The 22,251-nt window shown below is 40.3% G+C and overlaps 1 long non-coding RNA gene across 2 annotated transcripts in view; it reads right to left on the bottom strand.

Annotated features, from left to right (window-relative positions):
- The window catches only part of LOC109439275 (uncharacterized), a 159,511-nt gene that overhangs the window by 92,968 nt on the left and 44,292 nt on the right, over window positions 1-22,251 (bottom strand). For both annotated transcript variants that reach the window (XR_012496354.2, XR_002136473.3), the window contains exons 2-3: window positions 10,896-11,008; window positions 8,858-8,969 (exon numbers count right to left, since the gene is read on the bottom strand). This is a non-coding gene — a long non-coding RNA (uncharacterized LOC109439275). The remainder of the gene's footprint in view (window positions 1-8,857; window positions 8,970-10,895; window positions 11,009-22,251) is intronic.

Below are 22,251 nucleotides of genomic sequence, written 5' to 3'. Positions count from 1 at the left end.
CTCTCTAAGCCTGTTTCTTCATTCACCATGAAGAGCTTCCACCGATCACTGGAGCTACCATTTACTGCCCTAAGTATTTTATGCATGTTTTCTCAAATCCCCCAAACACCTAGTAAAACGAATATTACTGTTCCCATCGTACAGATGAGGAAACTGAGACTGAGAGAGCCTAAGTAAATTGCCCAAAAGTACACAGCTAGTGAAGAGCAAAGAAGGAATTAGAATCTGTGAGAGGAAAACTCTTTATTTTCCTCTACTTGTTTACTTACTTCTGTGACCAGATGTATGGGTTTTTCCCACAGTGACCAATTAATTCTCTAACACTAGTTGGGCATCTTGCAATTGGATTCAATTCTGACACTCTCTACCTGGAGTCAGCGTTCAGATCCCTTAATTTAGAGCCAAGTTAAGGGCTCTATTCCACAAGACTGCCCCCTCATTTCAGATGCCAATTACACATCCCAGATTGTCAGCCACACTTCTGACTGGTTATAAATTGGGATTCTCATGACCCCTTCCTTGGGTTCAATAATTTGCTAGAATGGCTGGTGGAACTCCAGTTAAATTACTGGTAAATTACATTTACCAGGTCATTATATCATAAAAGATATAACAAAGGTTATAGATGAACAGCCAGATGAAAATTCATAGGGCAAGGTCAGAAAGGTCCGAAGCACAAGAACTCCTGTCCCCATGAAGTTTGGGTATACTGCCCTCCTAGTATATGGATGTGTTCATTAACCAGGAAGCTCTCTGAACGCCATCCCTTTGGGATTTTTAAGGAGGCTTCATCATGCAGGCATGATTGGTGATTAGCTCAACCTCTAGCCCCCTTCTTCCCTCACTGGAGGCTGCAAGGAATGAGGCTGAAAGTTCCAGCCCTTTAATCATATGATTGGTTCCCCTTGGCAACCAGCCTCCCATCGTGAGGGGCTTTCCAAAAGTTACCTCACGAAAATAAACTCAGCTGTAGTTGATAGGGGCTTCTTATAAATAACGAAAGACATTCATTCCCTTTACCTTTATCTGCTTATTTCTTAGGAAATTCCAAGGGTTTCAGGAGCACTGTGTTCAATATATATTTCGTCCACAAATTCTTCAATACTCTTCCTTTCAAGAATTAGAGCTTAATTCCTCTCCCCTTGAGTGAGGATTGGACACTGGGATTTTTCTTTTAATGAACGACTATAGAGGGAGTGGCAGCATGTGACTTCTGAGACTAGATCATAACAGGCACTAGAGCTTCCTCCTTGCTCTTCCTCTCTGTCTGACCACTGGCTCTGGGGCAGCCAGTTGCCATACTGTGGGGACACTCAACAGCCCAATGGAAAGGTCCACTGGCAAGGAGCTGAGGCCGTCAGCCAACAGCCAGCAAAAAATCTGAGACTCTCTGCCCAAAGCCATGTGAATAAGCTGTCTGGAAAGAGGATCCTCCAACCTCATTCAAGTCTTCAGATACCTGCAATCCAGCCAAATCTTGATTGCAGCCTCATGAGAGACCCAAAGCTAGAACTACCCAGGTAAGCTGTTCTAGAATTCCTGACCTGCAGAAACTGAGTTATTTGAAGCAGGCTGCTAAGTTTGGGCAATCAGTTACAGAACAATAGAGAACTAATATACGGCCTTAGCTACAAAACATCCCAAGCACTATTTCACATCTACTCTTTTTTCCCCTCCTCATATACCTTGAAGTGAATGATCTTGAAGCTCTTGAAGGCCACAGATGGAAGGAGCTGGGATCCCTGCGTCACTCAGATGTCCAACGGCACCCTAGGAAGCCATCCCTATTGTGTTCAACTCCACGCTTGGGGCTTGTTACAAGAGCTAGTGCTACTTACCCTCCTTCTACTTCTCATGGCATGTTATTATTCTTTACCATATAAGATACAATTATTTACATAAATGTCTTTTTTTCCCCCAATCTAGCCTACAGGTTGCTTTCTTTTTTAAGTAAACGTCAAATGAGTGCTCAGAAGCTGCTTGGCACTATGTGTTTTGCAATAATATCTCAGTTAATTCTCACAATAACCTTACAAAATCAATTCTATTATTTTTCTCATTTTTTCAGATGTGGAATCTGAGACTGAGAGAGTGACTTGCTCAAGCACACATAGCCCAGAGGAGGCAAAGCTGACAAGTGTTCTGATCCCCAAATTTGAGCTTTTAACCAATTTGATCTGCTTCTTCCCCATGACCCCTGTATTCCACATAGCACACAACAAAGTCTTCTGCATACAGTTGTTGTTTAATTAATGTCTGTGGCTGCATGAATAAGTGAATGAACAAATGGTAGTATGTTGAGAAGGGGAAACGTCATGAAAGTCCACAAATAATCAAAACACTCTGTTGTCCTGAAATATTTTCTCCTCATACAAATGCCCCTTTTTATTAGCATCTGAACTTTAGGGTATTAATGGCTAAGACACAGAAAGAGATTCATTCACTGGATGAAAAGCATGCTCAGAGAATTCATAATGTCTACATTTTCAGATAAAGAGCTGCAAGTGCTTCAGGACATCAAACAAATTCAGGACTTTTCTGAGGAGCCAACTCATTAAAGGAAGCTGCTGAAATCCACTGGCACCTTTTAAGGAGAGGACAGTAACTACTGTACCAATGGATGACCATTTTGCTACAAACCTGCATCCATTCACAGGGCCTGGCCGGGAACCTCAGCAGCATGACAAAGGCCGAATTGTTCACTACAGAACAACTCGATAATGCAGGGAAAGAGTGGGTGCCCTGTGTGCTAAGGGAAAAAGGCAGTAAATGAGTCCCTGGCACCACCACAACAGGTCAGCCTTAACAAAGATGGGGACAGAACTCTCTGCCAAAAAACCGGTCTCAGCAAGCTTGCTCTATGAGTGAAAACTCTATCAGATTTAAGCTAAGAACAGATAAATTTCCAAAATATGCAGCCACGGCACCATGGGAAAAAGACTATCCCTTCCTAGGAAGAGTAGATAAGTAATGAATAGTCTCAAGCTCTTTTACTGAAAGCAAAGCCCAGGTCGTCCTTTCTGATTTGTTCAAAATTGGCATTAGCTTTTTAAGTCACCACCGTGTTTCCAGCCCAAGTTCACACCTATGTCTATTCCAATTCTCCCAAAGAAGAGCTTAAACTTTCCTTACTGTAAACTTGTTTTTCTTAAGTGAAAAATGTTGAAAGTAGTTAGCCTTGGGGAGAGAAAGGGGGACTGGCACAGAAGGAGGGAGACATTTGGGGTTATCCATTTTTATCTTCTTGTGTCATTTACCTTGAGTGCTTATTCATATTTCTTTTATAATGTTAGAGTTCATCAGAGTGAGCATTATGACGATTTGGGTCTCCATTGTTCTATTATTCTGTTTCAAAAGAAACCAATTATTATTTTTATAAGTTTTATAACGATGAATCTCTGCCCTAAAACAACACGTATTGTTCCCATAAACAAAAGCCCTGTTTATCAGAGAAAAGTGCACTCAATGTGTGTTCCTTGGAACACAATCCTACAGGAGACCTTCACTGAACAGGAAAAAAAGGGGGTTATTGGAGGTTGTTTGTTTGTTTTTTTGTAATGTTAGTATTGCTCCACATGTTATAACCATATATTACTCTCTTATATAGATTCACGGTTTTCAACTCAGGGTGATTTTCCCCCCAGAGGACATGGCAATGTCTAGAAACATTTTTGGTTGTTGTGACTTGTGGGGGAGGTCCTACTGCATCTTGTGGATACAGGCCAGGGAGGCTGCTAAATATTCCACAGTGTACAGGACAGTTCCCACAACAAAGAATTATCTGATCCAAAATGCCAATAGTGCCCAGGTTGAGAAACCCTGATACAGATATGACTTCATTGTGTAATATGCAGAAATTCACCCTAAAGTTGTACTCACAGAATAGCTGATAAGGCAGGGGGCCAAGGGGGAATCACATCTTGTTTGAATGACACACCAAGTGTAAGGTTATGACTGGCCAGATTTGGGGGCAGCTGTTTGCATCCGTTCTTCCTGGACATACAAGGTACTCGATAAATGCTTCGAAATAGAAGTGAATCTATCCTTCATTCTTTGCTCATTTATTTAACAGACATGTTGAATCTCTGCTATACTATCAGGTGAACACAGCTTGTAAGAGAAATCACTCTTCAACTACTATGAGCACATCTGTTCTTAATAAAAAAGAGAAGTACTCAGGCCATGTCTTAATGTTACAATCAATATTTGGGCCAGGATATGTCTTTGGAGCCCTGAAATGAAATGAGAATGAAACTCAAATGTTTCGATATCTTATATATTAATATTAAATGTGCATACAGCTAATTTCCAGTATGGCCGATTTTGTTGTACAGTCATTATAATAAACTCCTATCTCTTTGGGAAAGCCAGGTCCTCACAGGGCAGCAATTTAGGGGGCTAAAGAAGGCTAAACAAACCAAGTAAGAATTTACGCCTGAGACATGGATGGCAAGAGCTTCTCCTGGTACTTTCACTTTATATTTCTGACTAGTCCCCGCCCTGACCAGTTGACTCAGGACAGGAGGTGCTCCTGGACTTCTCTCTGCAGCTAGAATAGCCGGAAGGACATGCGTGTGTAGTCCCAGGGGCTGGGCTTGGCTCCTCTCTCTAAATGGCGTCATTAGGGAAGTTCGTGAACTACCCCTCCCTGAGCAATTGTGAATCCACACTTAGTTCTCCCCCATTAAATTAAGCCTCACAAAAATATTCTCCCTTAAACTTAGAGATACCCCAGCAGGATGAATTCTCTCAGAAGTTATAATAGTTGTAGCATTATTGATCCATGAACAATTGAATTCTTTGAATTAGTGCCTAAGAACACATAAGAAACCCTTGTACTTTTTCACAAGTCCCTGTGGAATTTCCCGTTCCAATGAAAGCAAGCTATACTGTTTTCTTTTCTTTTTTATTCAGCATGAGTACCATTTCCAACCACTAATGTAACCACTTGATAAGTTTTTTTTTTTGTTGATTTATGATTCAGAAAAAACAAATTTCTAATAAAAGAAATGCAGCTACAAAGTACTAAGATCAGCTATACGTGCAAAAAATATATTGCAAATATTCTCTCCAAGTTTTGATTGCCTTCAAGGAAAACTAAGTTGGAAGAGCAGCATTGACACCAACTCAACTGGGCCCAAACCAAAGCTGACCCAGGGTTGGCAGAACCCACTGAAAACTGAGGTTAGAGCTGGCCCAGCCCGGCCTCCCTGCTGGGCAGGAGTCTGTGTAGGAGTCCGTCTCAGGCCACCCCAGCTGGGACTGCTCTTCATTAACCTTGCCTCCCACCCTCAGTGGTGTTTAGCTTACAGCCCAACTCCAGTTGTATAGGTGACCAAAGCGCTGGGCAGGGCCCAGAGCCTACTGTCAGCCTCAAGCTTCAGGGTGCCCTGATCTGGCCTAGAAATAGCCCAGATGACTGGGGGCCATAGGAGTGGGTGCTAGGTCCAGGACCAGCCAAGGAGTCCCAGATCAATCCCACAGTTACTCAACTCCAAGGGCTTTGACTGGAACCAGAAAAATTATGGGAATGCAGCAAACCATCTGCCTGGCTGCATTCAGCCCTGGGTCAGTCCCAATAGGTGTTCAGAACCCCTGGTCCTATGCAATCAATCACAGACAGACAACTTCCACTAAGAACTAAAAGCTGGCCAGGCTGTCTGGCTTTAAATCATGCCTTGTGTCACTCTGGAACCATGGAATGAGTTAAACCTCAGCATGCTCCTGACTTTAACTCATTCCAGTTTCTCAAATGAGAACAAAGAAAACAGAAGTTATCCATCAGCAGTGCAATATGTTTCATACTGGGCTAAGCCCGGTATTTTCACACTTTACTCAGAATTTTCGTCCACTTACAGGTTTAATGCAAATCCTTTGTTTTTATTGAATGATGGCACACATATGTCTTTTTGTTTATTTACTATATGCTGGCCTTCCTATGTGCTGGGCAGTGTCCTAAGTACTTTATAAACACAAACGTATTTATACATACATATGTATGTACACTTATCACAAAATGTACATATTTGGGGGTTGCTACACTTTTTAATGATTTACTTGTGACTGTATTGTTAATATTTTTAATTGCTAAGGTAATATGTGCCCATTTTAAGAAAGGAAAGAAGGTTTTATAAAGAAAAGTGAATACTCTTGTTCCCTTCCAGATCCAGCCTTCTGAGGGAACACTGCTGTTTACAGTGTGGGGTAAGCCTTCTGAAGGGAGTACTAAAAAAAGGTTTTTAAAAAAACCCAAATCTTAAAGCAAACAAGTAGCATGAGATAAACAACATTTTTCAAGAAAAGGAAAAATTAAGAGATGAGGTGGAACACAAGATAAAGGAAAAGACTCATGGCCTCAGCATGGAAAGAAGCTAAATAGCATAGCTGTCATTGAATTTTTTAATTAACGTTGTTTGGTGGGAATGGTAAAGAATGAACCATAAGTCAGTGTAGACCTGGGAAGGATGGGTAGAGGGGACAGTGTGAAATTTCAGGCCTTACATAATTGATCAGTGAGTTTCTAAACGTTAAATAGAGATGGAGAGCAACTAGCAATTACTGTCAGCAGACATTTCCTTTCAAGAGTTTAGTCACATGTCCTTTTGAAAATTGTCCAGTTAGCTTCCATTCATATACCCCAAGTTTCCCCGAGATTGCATCTGAACAGTCTGCCAGTGCAAAAGGGAAATCTTGTTCCTCTTCCATGGAGAGATGAATACAACAGCCTAAAAGACAAATCTGGAAACACTTTGTCTGCTGAAACCTAGCATCTTCCAAGAAGTTCTGTCCTCCCATGATGTGTGCAGGAGACTGTGGCCCCACCGCCAAGGAGGCTTTGAAGTCAAGGGAAGCTCACAGGTACCCTGGAGAATGGGACCTGGGATGGTCAGTGCCAAAGGGGTCCCTTGTGGAACTAAGATGCAGCCAAACATAGCAGAGAAGATTCTGAGTTGGGGTGGGGGAAGTGGGGGGGGGGAGTTTGGGGGGTGGGGGTAGAGGGGAATTGGGGATTAACTGGAAAAGAGAGAAGGGAGTAATCGGGACAGAAAAATACTGTAAATCCTCCAGGATCACCATTGCAACTCTCAGTAAAAGGAAGGCTTCAGCTCCAGGGATCCTTCCACCTACAAAAATGTTACGGACGGAGCAATTTTGTCTTCCAAGGAGACCAAAACAAAGATCCAATCATGGAGGAGGTGAAAAGTGGGAATATAGAACTTCCTAGCTAACTGACCTTAACGTTGCATGTGATTTGAAAGCTTTGTTGTACCACATAGGAATTAGTTCTTGGCCTTTTAAAAAATACATGTGTTGATTGTTATTTCATATCTTCATAAAGAAAGTTTAAACTCCCCCATAGCTAATTAATCTTTTTTTTTTTTTTTTTAAAGGAAGGTGTAGCTCACAGTGGCCCATGCTGGGGTTGAAACCTTGGTGTTATTAGCACCACGCTCTAACCAACTGAGCTAACTGGCCACCCCACTAATTAATAATTCTTGATCCTCAGGTGTCTTGTCTTAAAGTTCAAAGTGTTGGAAATAATCATGGGACGTGATTAAGAAGGGTGTTTGTCTAAAGCAGTGGTTCGGCACCCTGGGTGCACATCAGAATCACCTGGAGAGTTTTAAAATATTGATGCCTGGAATCCATCCTCAGAAATTCTGATTTAATTGTTCTGGGGTAAGGCCAGGTTACTCACATTATTTTTAGAAGCTCCCCAGGTGATTTGAATGTGCAGGAATCAGCGAGAAACACAGGCCTCTGATCATTGGGATCCCAACCCTTCCTTAATAACCACCCCTTCCTATGAGGTGTGCACAGAGAAGAAAACAAAATGAGTAACCCTTTCTTAGGAGCTTCGACCCCCAATCTCACTGCAGCACTGTAGGAAGTTAGGCTGGACGAAATGAAGAAAGCTTTTGCATGCACCTGAAGAGCCAAAACCAAAGCCACGTGGAAAGCTAACTCTCCCTCTCCATCTCCAACTCTAAATCCAACCTCAGTTGTTACCACTCCAACATTGACAGCCACATCAACATATTTGCAGTTCATGTTTTCAACCAAGAAAGAATGAGTATCCCAAAATAGAAGGAAATGCAAATCAAGAAGAAAAAGGCAACAACCCTGGAAAAATGAACAAAGTATATAAGCTGTCAGTTAATAAAAGACAGGCCTCTAGAGACCAATAAACATACGAAAAGATCCCCAGTTTCTCCAGCAATCAGGGAAACACCAATTATAATCACAAATGAGACAGATACTATTTCACACTTATCATAATGAAAATCCAAAGTTTGGTAATACCAAATATTAGCAAGGATGTTGAGCAACAAGAACTCTGACATATGGGGTATGAATTTGCACAACCACCACTTCGAAAAGCAATTTTGAGGTCTTTGCTAATGTGGAAGGTGTGCATACCCTTCAAGGAATCGATTTCACCTTCAGGTATTCGCCACTCAGACAGGTATGGACTTAGATGTATACCAGGGTGTCCACTGCACCACTGTTTGTAATGTGAACAGGTTGGAAGGGTTAATACCCTCCAACAGTGGAACAGATAATTGTGGTTTCATCATACAATGAAATAATATACTCATTCTACACTATTATACAATGTTAAAATGAGTAAAAAACAACATCTACTTATTTCAATACACATTAATAAAACACAATGTTGAATGAAAAATGCAAGTTATAAAACGTAATTTTCAGCATGCTACCATTTATGTAAAACACTAAAACACACAGACACAATATATGTAGATATACGTATACTCATGAACAAATATGTAGAAAAAGTATAAAAACACGAGCAGGAAAAATACATATGAACAGTAAGAAAATGTGGTGTTACCTTTGCGAAGAGGTACTATCTTCTCATTTGAGATTGGGGAGGCATTTCAACCGCAACTAAAACGTTTTCCTTTCTTCTTTCCTTCCCTCCTTCCTTTCTGTTGTTTTTTAACCTAAAGCAAATGTGGCCAAATGTTAATAATTTTAAAACCTGGGCATAGGTAACTGTGTACTGTTATTTTTATCTCTATCTTATCATACATTTAAAAAACTTACTAATTAACTTTTTAGAAACTTTTTAAGAGGGAAAAAAGAAACCATGAGCATCTCTTTCAGGAGCAGCTTTGGTCTGTTTCCTCTCTCTTGCTTTAATGCTGATGTGGCGAACAGCTGTGGTGGGGAAGCCTGCTGCTGGCTGCCAGGATGCACTTGCTGATGGGGTGAAGACGTCATTGGTCCCAGGTGATCCATCCCGTGGCCATCAACCCCATCAGGCTCATGTTGCATCATCAATGTGTATTCCATAACTCCACTTTGGAATGTGGGAGATTTCATCTGACTTCCAGAGTAACGCACAAACCCTAGAGTGCAGGAATGCCTTTACTTAATTGGTGTTTTATGTGGAATAACTATTTGAGTTACATTTAACCTATATTTGATGTGTTCAAATGCTCTGGCCCCTATAAAAGACCAGGTTATGAGTTATTCATGAGCAAGTCATGGGGAAATGGGAAGCAGCTGGGGAACCAGGGCTGTGGGGCATCTGATAGACAAGCAAACCGAGACGACAGATGTAGGTAGTGGGGCTCGTGAGAGCCTGGAGCTTTCTCATTGCTGGAGCCAGGGCCCTGCTCTCTTGACTCCTTGCCCAGTGCTCAGGAACCCCAGGCTGCCAAGGTGTTCCTTTTTATGGACAGGTGAAACATCCTCAGGGGAGAAAACTTTCGAAAGTGTAAGCTTTTTGCCCACCTCCTTTTCTCTCTGTGGTGTTGTTTTATCGCTACATTTAAACTTTACAGAAACTAAGTGTCATGTGGGAGACCCTGCTCGCTGCGCCATTTGTCGTGCGGGGCGGCCTTGGGGGTCTCTGGTCCCGCTCCCCACATAAGAATGCAGGATATGGTGAGGCCAAAAAGGAACACCCACGGAGCCATAGGTAGGGGAGTCATACCACTATATTCTCTCTGGCGGCACTATACTCTCACTGGAGGCTGGATCCACACTGTCCGCAAACCGTCATCCACGCTTGCCCGCCCAGCCGCCATCTTCTTGCTAGCCCCCATTCTTTTCCTCTCTCTTGCTAGCGTAGCCACAGCAGTTATATTAGTGGCCAATGGCTCACTGGTTACAGCTGACGGCCAACTAGCCACAGCTGATGGCCGTGCAATCACAGTTGATGGCCATTTACTACCTGAGCCAGCACCTTTCTATGTGAGGCCGAGAGCCTGGAAACTACTTTCTGGGGCTCTGTTCCCACACTAAGCTATTATACATTTAGGTAACCAGTTTATTTGTTGAGCCTCAACTTGAAGAAAGAAATATAAGAAAATGGCTTTATATATATTTCCAACCCTTAGGGTCATTTTAGGCAGATTGGATATCTCTCAGGTCACTTTTAGTTAATAAAATTTGTTCAAACTAATCTCATAAGAGAGTCAAAGTTCTCTCCTTCTCCAGGGTATCTCTGCAGGGTAAGTGTGTGTGTGTGTGTGTGTGTGTGTGTGTGTGTGTGTGTGTGTGTATTTGGTGTGGGGAATGGGACCTGGCCTTGACACTGCCAGCCTTTGATTCTCAGGAAATTGTTAGAGGCTTCCAGAGAGACAGAGGAGACTTAAATCTGCTTCTGTGGCTAGCAAGCCTCAGTTAGGGATGGGGAGTCACTGGTATCACAATAGTTTGTGATTCTCTCTGAAACTGGAGACCTCCGTTCATTTCAGAGCCACCCGGAGCCCATATGATGCCTGGGCCGATTGGAAACAGGTTCCCCCAGAGAACCTTCTGGGGTGATGGGAATGTTTTAAACCTTCTCCTGCTCTCCCCTAAGGCATTCACAGGAATAACCCAGGCTCTCCCGTCAAACCCCTCAAAGCCAAGATTACCTCAGAGAGCAGACTGTTGGAGAACACCAGCTACACAGCATGAGTTTTCCTGGCTCCGTTTCCATCTGAGCATACAGAGGCACCAGGACGCCTTCGCTGGTTCAGTGTAGCTGCTGGAAAGAGATGGAGTCGCTCACAAACTCGGTTAAGGCCTTGCTTTTACCCTGAGAGAAATTTGTTCTATTTTATGAAACTAAGACTGGCCACTGAATCCCAATGAATAATTTATCAGTAATTGTATCAGTGTTTTTTCAGTGGAGAGCTAGGGAAAGAAAGAAAAGAAACAACGGGCCTCACCCATCCAGGTGACAGTGTCTAAAGGTGAGAGGAAGCATTCAAAATATTCAAATAGCTCTTTTGTTTGGTTGCAGGGAAAGAATGGAAGGGAAGGAAGACATGCCTTGTTTTAATCAAAGAACTTTTCTTTTAAGGAAGGTCACCAGGAAGTTACCTCTGGAGACAGGGTGGTCCCCTCATCTGATCATGTCCACTCCCTATAGCTTTTACCTGTCCTCTCGACTCATTGTGACAAAGGCTTTGGGTAGTAATTCTGTCTGAGGCTGACCTGTGTTTTAGCCTCCCCCATGACAAGGGAACTGTGAGCACTCTACCCTGAAAGGAAGCTGTCCTTAAAGAGTGCCATTCACACCAAACAGCAAGCAGGTGTGTTTGGCTCCTTGGACCTTGTCAGAAAGCTTCTATTTCAAATGAAACTTGATATATCTTAATCCCTTTCAATTTAGAGATCTTAAGCAGTTAAGGCTCCATTTCTTATAATCTCTTATTTAAAATTCTGGTTTTACTGACAAAACTTTCAAACCTAGGAAGAGTCGCCATCTATACCAGGGGAGTCAAAAGAATGTATGCAACTGGACACTTTGGTCAACGTTGCTCACGCGGTAGTTCGACGTAATCCAAAGTGTCTGGATGCTGCTGGTAACCATTTTGAGCACCTCTTGTAATTGTAGAAGTCAAACGTGACTTGTATTCATCTTTTGTTATCGGTATATATTGAGTATTACAATGTTAATATAGTTTTCCTTTCTTAAAATGTGTATAATTTTGGGGGGCACTGTGTGTGTGTGTGTGTGTGTGTGTGTGTGTGTGTATGTGTGTATGGATATGGATATATGAATAGAAATTGATTTAAACTATATAAATCTTGAAATAATACATGGAATACGTTGGTGAAGCACTACAATATTTGTGTTACTGTTGTTTCAATATTTTTATGTTGCTGAGATGTCCAATAATCGATATGTGTTCTGTGCTCTGAAGATGTTTCCAGCTGGCATTGGTCACATTATAGAACTGACATACAGTCAATATAAATTGCACTTACACCTTGTAAATGCAGAGTGCTAGCTTCTGTCAAACGTGGAAAATAACATTCTGAGGGTATTGCAGGATATCCAGGAAGAGATTTTTGTTTCTTTATAGGGTCATCAAGATGCCTATCTTTTTACCAATTAAATCATATATTTATTTGTTTCCTCTTAGTTAAAATTTTCATGGCATTCATTTCCCTTCCAAATGTGCACTCATTATTTACATTTATGTCATTCATTAAAATTAATTAAAATTACTCTCCCCTTAAAATATTATTATAAAAACCAAAATATAATGATTCCTGGCTTTCTATTCAAGTTGTTAGGAGCAACCTGGTTTGCAATCCAGACAGGAAAGAATGAATCATCGTCATCTTCTCAGACAAGAAGCACATGGATCTGAAATATTTATAATGGGCAGGTCAAGGATAAGTGCACTTGAGGGTGATTGTATGTATGCAATTAGCAGGATGCACAGCTTAATGATATATTTTAAAAAGTGACAGTTGCAAATAACATGAGCCTCTCTAATTAAATATACATCTTCCAAATGTCTATGAAACATTTCAGAATGTCTGTCATTAGCAGTTATCACAGTTATGGCTTTACAGAACTGTCATATCCCTTCGTATAAGTGAGTGGCAGGTTCATTCTGCACATCTGAATGTGACTCAAGGCCCTAGTTTCCCATTAGAGAAAAATTATGGGGGTTGAAAAATGTGAGGGTGGCGGCAGGGAGAGAGACCGAGAGAGTGTGTGTTAAGAATTCCAGGAACCCAATCAGAAATCCACCACTGGGACCCCCAAGCTGCTAATGATGTGATGATATTGGCAGATCATGGATCATGGTGCATTACCTCAGCTTACCCTTTTGGATGATTTAGCAGAGGCACCTGCTCTTGAGTTGACCAGGAGTGCTGCATCTTTTTCGTTCATAGAAAGTTTTAAAACACAGAAACTCCCTTGGTTTCCTCTCCTGTACATCCCTGCTCCTCATACAAGGGATGTCAGTGAAAAGCTAAATAAATGTCCTCTCAGCTGGAGATGTTGCTAGTGTTGCTACTAGAGACCCATCAAGGAAACTTCTTCCTTCCTCGGGACCGCTCGTGAGCCTTTAGCACTTTTATTCTACTCAAGGTGTCTATTAATTTTCTCTGTATCTTTTTAATGTTTTGAATAATTCATGTTGGGCTTTTAGCTTTTATATGCTCTGTCTCAATTATTTTTGTCATGTAAAGTGAAATGCTCATGTTTTCCCACACTCAATTCATTGATCTGGCTACTTAACTGTAAAGCACATTCAGTTTTTCATCCAGAAACACAAGCGAGATACTAATATTTCCGCAGTCTACCCAGGTGCCTTTTTCCTCTCTGTGGTGGATGCGGATTATGCCAGGTTAGCTAAGGTGGGACTACATTTCCCAGAATTCTCTTCTTTGCACAGTTGGCTTGGGTCAGAAGAGAAATTTTGTTTGAAATTCATAAGGTAGACATGAAGCAGCCATATTCTTTTTGTGCTCAAAGGTTGACAGCGGCATGCGGCGCTATTGCCATTCACACATGTCATTGCAGATCTTGTGGCTCCACTTGGTGTGGGGCAGCGGCCTGGCCCACAGCAACTCCAGGTCTTCTGTGTCTTCTTCTCTGACTCCAGGGCCAGGTGTACTCTTATCTGTGGGAGAAAGTCACCAGCTTATCTTGCAGGTCACCTGCATCATAGTCTTGGAGGCTTGTAGGTAGTTGAGAGTCCAATTTGAGGCCCAGCCATCTTGCAGTTTCTGCCTCATCCTCACATGTGTCTATGCTTCCCCCACTTCACACCCATCTTTCCTTCCTGACTGCCTGCCTGCCTGCCTGCAAAGTTCAAGTCCAGTACCAGAAGCAGAAGCAAAGCCTCACAGAGATTGTTTAATCAGCTCCCATAGTCGAATAAAATCAAATCGCTAAAAGAAAGCCCTTATGATGTCACCCCTAGTGATTGTGCTTCTCTGGTAAAATCTTGATGGATATACTAACTTTACTTGGTTGGGTGCATTTTGATGAATAAAGAAAAAAGGATTTGAGCTACAACTGTTGAAGTGAAGCTTACCTGTCCCTTAGCCTCACCTGGATAGGAAATCCCCAATCTCACTTAAAACATTTCGATTTGGAATTTGAACCAGTAGTGTCATCAGCTTCCCTTCTAGTGCTCAGAGCAATGTAAGGTTTCTCAGCCACTTTGCTTTAGGTTTTCTGACTCAGACAACCCTCAGATGGGTTAAGGAGCATTGACTGGCCAGGGTACAACCTTCACCTTTGGGAGCGCCCTCCTGCCATTCTTACATTGGAGTTGGTACATCAAAACCCTCTGATCCACCCAATCAGCCTCCCCATATTACAGGACATGTTAAGAAGAGGCCTTCTTAGGAAAAATAGTAATCTCATTGAGTAGCCAAGTGGTGAGAATTCATTTGACTCTTCTACACGGGTGGGTCTGTTGATTTTAAAGGATATGCTTTAAATTATGAGAACAGCCCAGAAGCCACAAAACTTCATTTTGGTTACATGCATGTTTATGCACAGAGAGTTGGTGAGATCTGGAAAACACTTTAGGAAATCTCAATATTGTTCCTGTGGCTGAACTTTCCTGAATATAATGCCTTTTTTTTTTTTTTTTTTAACATGAGCGTTTCTTTTGGATTAGACTTAGGTATACGGGTCATGACTTGTACAAGATCTTAAATAACCCCAAACTGAGATGAATAAGAGCAGTTTCCAAACACAGCTGCTTGACAATGGAGATTGCCAATGTTCTTTTTATGAGGAGAAGGAAAGGATATTTTCAAATATCTGTTTTCTTTCCTCTGCAGTTTGTTTTTCACTCAATCCAAGAACGAAGACTTATTTATTGTTAACTCCATATATCCATTCTTGAAGTAATTTTGGGGTGGTCTTACTACCTTAATCATCTTTATACTTGAGCTAAATTATGCTGGATTCACTTTGCATAAGTTTAAGCAAATAAACTAATATCAGTCCAGCTGGGCCTACAAGTATTCAACCACATGATTCTGGCAGGAAAAAGTCACAGAAAAGGAAGCCAAACATTACCCAAACAAAGGAGATTACATCTTTTGGTACTATCTTCCATATTCAAGTTTATCAGTATAAATCAATACAGCCTTGAGTGTCCCCAGGCCATAGCTGTCTAAGGATACCCAGGGGCTCATGCATGTAGTGCTCATACACGTAGGTGTTCATACATATCACCTATTTTTTTTTAAAGATTTTATTGGGGAAGGGGAACAGGACTTTATTGGGGAACAGTGTGTACTTCCAGGCCTTTTTTTTCCAAGTCAAGTTGTTGTCCTTTCAATCTTAGTTGTGGAGGGTGCTGTTCAGCTTCAAGTTGTTGTCCTTTCAGTCTTATTTGTGGAGAGTGCAGCTCAGCTCCAGGTCCAGTTGCCATTTTCTAGTTGCAGGGGGCACCGCCCACCATCCCTTGCAGGAGTCGAACTGGCAACCTTGTGGTTGAGAGGGCGCATTCCAACCAACTGAGCCATCCAGGAGCTCAGCAGCAGCTCAACTCAAGGTGCCGTGTTGTGTTCAATCTTAGTTGCAGGGGGCGGTGCCCACCATCCCTTGAGGGACTCGAGGGATTGAACTGGCAACCTTGTGGTTGAGAGCCCACTGGCCCATGTGGGAATAGAACCAGCAGCCTTCAGAGTTAGGAGCATGGAGCTCTAACCGCCTGAGCCACAGGGCCGGCCCGATATCACCTATTTTTTACTCATCTGAGTTCAATAATAATAACTAGACCAGGTGTCAGATAAATGAAGACCAAAATTTTTGGCTTTCTCACTGAGAAAGGTTAAGTTAGAGGACGTAGCTTAGTTGTACAATAATAGGCTTATTTCAGAGCAACTGTATGCCAACAAATTGGACAATCTGGAAGAAATGGATAAATTTCTAGAAGGGGTTTAATATCCAAAATTTTTAAAAACTTTATACAACACCAAATATACCCAAACAATTCAGTTTAAAAATGGGCAAAGGACCTGAACAGACATTTCTCCAAAAGAGGACATACAGATGACCATTAGACATATGAAAAGACACTCAACATCACTAATCATTAGGGGAATGCAAATTATTAGGTTGGTGCAAAACTAATTGTGGTTTAAAAGGTTAAAAATAATTGCAAAAATCACAATTACTTTTGCGCCAACCTAATAAAACCTCAATGAGATACTACTTCACACCTGTCAGAATGGCTATTATCAATAAATCAACAAACAACCAATGTTGGTGAGGAGGTGGAGAAAAGGAAACCCTTGGGAACTGTTGGTGAGACTGTACTCATAACCTTCGGTGGGATTGCAAATTGGTGCAGCCACTATGGAAAACAGTATGGAGGTTCCACAAAAAATTAAAACTAGAACTACCTTATGATCCAGCAGTTCCACTCCTGGGTACTTATCCAAGAAATCCAAAACACTAATTCAGAAAGATATATGCACCCCTACGTTCACTGCAGCACTATTTACAATAGCCAAGGTATGGAAACAACCAAAATGTCCATCAACACACAATTGGATAAAGAAATTATATAAAATGGAGTATTACTGTGCCATAAAAAGAATGAAATCTTACCATTTGCAACAACATGGATGGACCTAGAGGACATTATGCTAAGTGAAATAAGTCAGAATGGAAAGATAAATACCATATGATCTCACTTATATGTGGAACCTAAAGAACAGTGTAAGTGAACAAACAAAACGGAGAGACTTATAGATACTGAGAACAAACTCATGGTTAGTAGATGGGAGGGGGGTTGGAGGACTGGGTAAGAAAGATGAAGGGATTAAGAAGTACCAATTGGTAGTTACAAAAGAGTCACATTGATGTAAAGTACAGAATGGGGAATATAGTCAAAAATATTGTAAAAACTATGTATAGTGCCAGGTGGGTACTAGACTTATTGGGATCACTTCATAAATTATATAAATGTCTAACCACTATGCTGTACACCTGAAACTAATATAAAATAATATTGAATGTCAATTATAATTTTAAAAAAATAATCACAGGATATAAAGTACAGCATAGGGGAAAATAGTGAATAACTTTCTAATAACTATGTATAGTATCAGATGGGTAATAAACTTCTTGGGGTGATCACTTTGTGAAGTGTATAAATGTTTAATCACTATGTTGTTTTGTACACCTGAAACTAACAATAAAACATATTATTGTAATAAACTTAAAAAAAAAATAGGTGTATTCCATACTGTCCCCAGTCACAGGCACAGCTGGACCACCTCAATCCTCACCCAAAGGGTCAGAGACACTCCACTAAGCTTCCTGCATGATGAAGAAGATGAGTCAGAAGATCCCAAAGGAGTGGAGACAGAAAAGGAATGAGCTTAGCCTGCCCAGTTCCTTCCTCCAAAATAGCCATCAGAGAAGTCATTACTCCTCACAGGGGGAGAGGAGAGTAGGTCTGGGGAGAGAGGCCAGGATGCTGTTCTAGGGAAGTTCCTCCCCAGGGATGCTGTTGCCCTTCCTGCTATCTCCTACCACGTTCTACCACGGCTTCCAGAGCCATCAAGAAACCTGAAGTGGCTCACTATTTAGCAAAGCAGGAGAGCATGGATCTATTCCTTTTATATTTTTGCCATGGCATCTTGCTAACAGAATTCCAATTATGCTCAGGCTTTCAATATAATAAGCTAACGATTTTCTTCCCTAGCCTCTTTGCATGAAGAGATGGCCATGTGACACAATTTGGATCAATGACACATAAACAGAAGTCTCTTGAATTTTTCTGCTTTCCAGATTTTACATATATATATATATATATATATATATATATATATATATATACACACATATATATGTGTGTATATATATATATATATATATATATATATATATATATACACACACACACATATATATGTATATTTATATGGCTCCCTTCCTTGGACTAGAAATGATAGAGTTATAGCCATCTTGCAACCATGAGGAGTCAAGGATGAAGATGGAATCTGGCTCACTAAGAATGGTGCAGCAGATATATAGGAAGATACTAGGTGCCTAGAGTTACTGTTGACCAGCTAAGCTAACCAAGCATCAGCCTATTTCTGGGTTTCTTGTTATATGGGAAAACAAAAACAAAATACAAAGACATTTGTATAAGATACTTTAAAATGGGTTTTCTGTTACTTGCAGATAATTGGGATCTGAACTGATAGCATCCCTGTTTCCCCAAGCAGCTTCAGAAGAGAACTTCATGAAGCAGCAAAGGATGAAGGAGGCTCCTCACCCTTTCGCTCCTCCAACCCCCCAGCCAGCCAAAGCATCCAAACCAACACGGGTGACCAGAGGGATGAAACATGTTGTGGCCATTACACCCCTAGCCCATCATCATTTAATAAAACCATGGGCAGAGTCAATTTCTTCACTCTTATCACTTATGTGCTATTGAAATTCCACTCTCACTGCCTATATCAAGCCAAGGATTCACCTCCTCATTGACAATAACCACCGAGTTCATTCTCCTGGCTTTCTTGTGTAATCTAAGTATCAGCTAACTTTCTATGTCATTTACCATTTAGAAAAAAAGAGGATAAGTGAGAACTGTGTTTCTAATAGAGTCCCTTTAAACAAGGTATTTTGTTACCAACTCTCCAGCTTTCAGTCAATCAATTCTCTTCTCAGCAAACTCAATAACTCATTATCATCTTCAAAACCAGATTTGTATTGAGTAGAGACAGAGGCAGAATTGAAGAGATTCCTGATACTAGATCAATAATCACATTCTCACCCCCTAGGTAGTGCATCCTCATAACCCAGAGAGCTCCACCTTACATAAATTAGTACTATTCTATGCTATTGAAAGAAGTCAGAGGATGGCAAAAGGAAGAAAAATACCACCATATCATATCCTAATGAGCTGCTTCCTAGGACATACAAATTTGAAAAAGTTTACAAGCCAAAAAAGATACCTGTCTCCATGGTTTCTTTGCCTTTTTGTTGTTGTCTATTATTTTTGTGTGGTGGTATTCTATGATGTTTCCCTCTGTTTTTTCTTTTATTACAGTATATATTTCAGTTCTGGATTTTTTTTTGAGTGGTTACCATTAAGTTTATGTAAAAGAAAGTTTGATATTGGTGATGGAAGGAGAACTGACTCTGGGTGGTGAACACACAATGGGATTTATAGATGATGTAATACAGAATTGCACACCTGAAATCTATGTAACTTTACTAACAATTGTCACCCCAATAAACTTTAATTTAAAAAAATGTCTGGATTCTTATCTGATTTTAGTCAGAAATATTAAATAATACTTTTTCTACCAAAAATATTAACAGATCCAGGGAACCTTGCAACAAATAAGTACTTAATGGGTTATTGGTTTTTCACTTCCTTCTATAAGATTATAATATTCTTCTAAATTAATCTGTATATCTGTTGTGCTCTTTCCTGTCACTTTGTGGTTTCTATACACTTGAACAGCTCTGGGTGCCAATGAGTCGTATTGTTTGTCTGCCTGTATCAATTAGAATGTGTATCAATTAGAATGCACTGAGCTACAAGTAACAGAAAATTTAATAGTGGTTCAAACCACAAGGATATTTATTGTTTTGTTATCAAGAAATTTTGAGGCAGTTTGTCCTTGAGTTTTTTCAGTGACTCAGTGATGTTGTCCAGTACTAAGGGTCTTTCTATAATTCCACCCTACCCTCCTCAAAGAGTTGTGATGTTGCAAGATGGCTGCCACAGCTTCCAGAATCAGTCCACATAAGCAAAAAATTAGAGCAATAAGACAAACACAAAAAGGATTTTGTTCACAGGTCTCACTTCTTTATCAGGGAGGACATTTTTTGCAGCAGCAGCACTCTAACAGGCTTTCCGTTGGATTTCATTGGCCAGGAATGGTTCACATGGCAAACACTGGTTGCAGTGGAGCTAGGACATCCAATATGGCATTTTCAACCCTTTGAATAAGAGACAGGCGAAAAGGAAGTGCACTGGGAACAGTTCTGAGTAGGCCATGACCATGTGCCACAGAGCATAAACTTTTAGAAATCAGTAATTGCATATTTTTATTTGTTCTGTGCGCTCTTTTGTAATAAAACAAAAACATGTATTAAAAAAATAGCAGTAAATATATTCAAATAGTACTTTGAAAAAAAGAAAAACCATCACCTGTAACTCCATCTCCACTACAAAGATTTCTTTTCTGTGTATTGTCTTCTACTTACTTTTCATAGCCCATATTGATAAATATTTTTACCTATTTACAATCTAATTTTGTATTTTTTCATTTATTATTACATCATAATCATTTTTCTACATATTGTTCATAATTATAATTTTTCATGGAAAAATAATTTTCATTAAGATTTATGTATTACAATTTACTTAACTATTTCCCCATCACTGAACTCAAAGATGATTTTCCATATTTTGGCTTAAAGAGATTATACTACAATAACATCTTTTGCATGTAAGTTTCTTCTGCTTGTAGATTATTTTAAGTGCAAATAAGCTATGAATATTTTTATAATATAAAATATTGTCATATTCTCGTGCAACCAGAATGACTGTTATATGTTATAGTTTAAAATTCTACTAGTGAGATATATAAATATGAAAATTTAAGCACAAACTCACTAGCATGGCGCTGATCATTATTTAAATGCTTCTTTTTTCTGATTCACCAGCTGTAAAATATTGCGTTATATTTTATTTCCATTATTTTCCTTCTTCCTGCCTGGGAGACCAGGAAACTAAACCAGCCAGGGTGTATCTTATATGACCATAAGATACAAGGGGCAAGATTGTTTTTTGCTCAGAACTCAGGTAAACTCAAATGTTAATATTATTTGAAAGGTATCTCTGAAGAGTATGTGCGAGAAATTTTTATTTTCTACCTTATTTTCTATTTTCTACTTTGTTTTTTTCTAACTCTTCATTGAAAATGTATTCCTTTGATAATGAGTATAAAGCAATTACAAACTTTTTTTTTTTTTTTTTACTTTTAATGAGTTGATCTTTGATAGTACTGGTACAGGTGTGTAAGTAGGGAAAAGGGTCCCAACAGGTCATCAGAACATGGAGAGCCTAAGACAGGAATACAGAGAAGGGTATACAGCTAAGGCTTGGGGATTCCACGGAGACTGGAGCACGGAGCAGCATGCCGATGGAGCAGACAAGAAGACCCTAGAAACAAGGGCTTGCAGGCTGCTGATTCTCATGAGCTCCTAAGGCAAGGCAGGAGACGAACCAGGCTTTTTCAAGGCAGAAGGATGATCAGATTGTTTTTTTTATTATTATTACTGCCAAGGTGTTTTCTTACTGTTATTGTTTCTTCTTGACTGAATTATTTATTCACATCGTAAAATGTGCCTTTGTAATTATAATATTACTTTATTCATTCGTTTCATAAATATTTATTGAGCACTTCCTATGTACCAAGCATTGTTGTAAGCACCATGACGCAGTATTAAACACGACAGACGAAGATTAACTGTTATGAAGAAATGAAACGAAGGGTAAAGACAGGATGTGTGGGAGCAGAGGGAACCTCTCTCACATATAGCAGGTCAGAGAAGACTTCTCTGATGAGCTGACATTGGGACGGAATCTGGATGAAATGAGACATGCAAATATCTGGGAGAACTTTTTCTAGACTGAGTGAAGAGAAAGTAAAGAGGTGCTAAGATCTGAGCATACTGGATGTGTTGAAAAAAGAACAAGTCCAGTGTGGCTGGAGTGAGGGAGAGAGTGGTAAGAGATATGACTGGAGAGAAACCTAGAAGCTGGCTCTCATAGGCCAAGGTAAGAATTTAGGATTGTGTTACCAGTATGAGGAAAAGTAGCTGGGTTTGCAATGACTTATATTTTAAAGGAATCACAACTTGCTGTTCAGAGAATAGATTGGCTAGGGATGTTGGAAGCAAGAGTGAAAGCTGAGACCGGTTGGAGGTTATTGCAATAGTCTAGGTGAGAGGTGCAAGGGGTTCTAAGATAG

The sequence above is a fragment of the Rhinolophus sinicus genome, chromosome 2, assembly GCF_057876585.1.
Source record: "Rhinolophus sinicus isolate RSI-liver-muscle chromosome 2, RSI-T2T, whole genome shotgun sequence".
Taxonomy (NCBI): domain Eukaryota; kingdom Metazoa; phylum Chordata; class Mammalia; order Chiroptera; family Rhinolophidae; genus Rhinolophus; species Rhinolophus sinicus.
The sequence above is the reverse complement of the archived record's forward strand: the minus strand, read 5'-3'. Positions and strand labels throughout refer to the sequence as shown.